This window comes from Arachis hypogaea, chromosome 5 (genome assembly GCF_003086295.3).
Source record: "Arachis hypogaea cultivar Tifrunner chromosome 5, arahy.Tifrunner.gnm2.J5K5, whole genome shotgun sequence".
Lineage (NCBI taxonomy): Eukaryota > Viridiplantae > Streptophyta > Magnoliopsida > Fabales > Fabaceae > Arachis > Arachis hypogaea.
This window is the reverse complement of record NC_092040.1, coordinates 82,070,322-82,071,637: the sequence shown is the minus strand read 5'-3', so window position 1 is coordinate 82,071,637 and position 1,316 is coordinate 82,070,322. Positions and strand designations below refer to the sequence as shown.

The window sequence follows — 1,316 nt, the reverse complement described above, 5'->3', positions numbered from 1 at the left end:
ACTAGGAGGGAGTTCAGTAACTTTCTTACTCAGCTGACCCACTTGTGCCTCCAAGTTTCTAATGGAGGATCTTGTTTCAGTCATGAAACGTTGAGTGGTTTTGATTAGATCAGAGACCATGGTTGCTAAGTCAGAGTGGCTATGCTTAGAATTCTCTGTCTGTTGCTTAAAAGATGATGGAAAAGGCTTGCTATTGCTAAACCTATTTCTTCCACCATTATTGTTGTTGAAACCTTGTTGAGGTCTCTGTTGATCCTTCCATGAGAGATTTGGATGATTTCCCCATGAAGGATTATAGGTGTTTTCATAGGGTTCTCCCATGTAATTCACCTCTTCCATTGATGGGTTCTCAGGATCATAAGCTTCTTCTTCAGATGAAGCGTCCTTAGTACTGCCTGGTGCAGCTTGCATTCCAGACAGACCTTGAGAAATCATATTGACTTGCTGAGTTAATATTTTGTTCTGAGCCAATATGGCATTCAGAGTATCAATCTCAAGAACTTTTTTCTTTTGATTCGTCCCATTGTTCACAGGATTCCTTTTAGAAGTGTACATGAATTGGTTATTTGCAACCATTTCAATGCGTTCTTGAGCTTCTGCAGGCGTCTTTTTCAGATGAAGAGATCCTCCAGCAGAGCTGTCCAATGACATCTTGGACAGTTCAGATAGACCATCATAGAAGATACCTATGATGCTCCATTCAGAAAGCATGTCAGAAGGACACTTTCTGATCAATTGTTTGTATCTTTCCCAAGCTTCATAGAGGGATTCACCTTCCTTCTGTCTGAAGGTTTGGACTTCCACTCTAAGCTTACTCAATTTTTGAGGTGGAAAGAACTTTGCCAAGAAGGCATTGACTAGCTTTTCCCAAGAGTTCAGGCTTTCTTTAGGTTGTGAGTCCAACCATATCCTAGCTCTGTCTCTTATAGCCAAATGGAATAGCATAAGTCTGTAGACCTCAAGGTCAACCCCATTGGTCTTGACAGTGTCACAGATTTGCAAGAATTCAGCTAAAAAATGATGAGGATCTTCCAATGGAAGTCCATGGAACTTGCAATTCTGTTGCATTAGAGAAACTAATTGAGGCTTAAGCTCAAAGTTGTTTGCTCCAATGGCAGGGATAGAGATGCTTCTCCCATAGAAGTCGGGAGTAGGTGCAGTAAAGTCACCCAGCACTTTCCTTGCATTGTTGGCATTGTTGTTGTTTTCGGCTGCCATGTCTTCTTCTTGTTTGAAGATTTTTGTTCGGTCCTCTACAGAGAGTAGTGCTTTAGCTTCTCTTAGCTTTTGCTTCAAGGTCCTTTCAGGTTCAGGGT

At 41.5% G+C, this 1,316-nt stretch overlaps 1 non-coding gene across 1 annotated transcript; it reads left to right on the top strand.

The window, feature by feature from the left end:
- The first annotated feature begins 705 nt into the window (after nucleotides 1-705).
- Nucleotides 706-813, top strand: LOC112804171 (small nucleolar RNA R71). The gene has a single exon (XR_003202790.1). It is a non-coding gene; the product is annotated as a small nucleolar RNA R71 (small nucleolar RNA).
- Nucleotides 814-1,316: the final 503 nt, after the last annotated feature.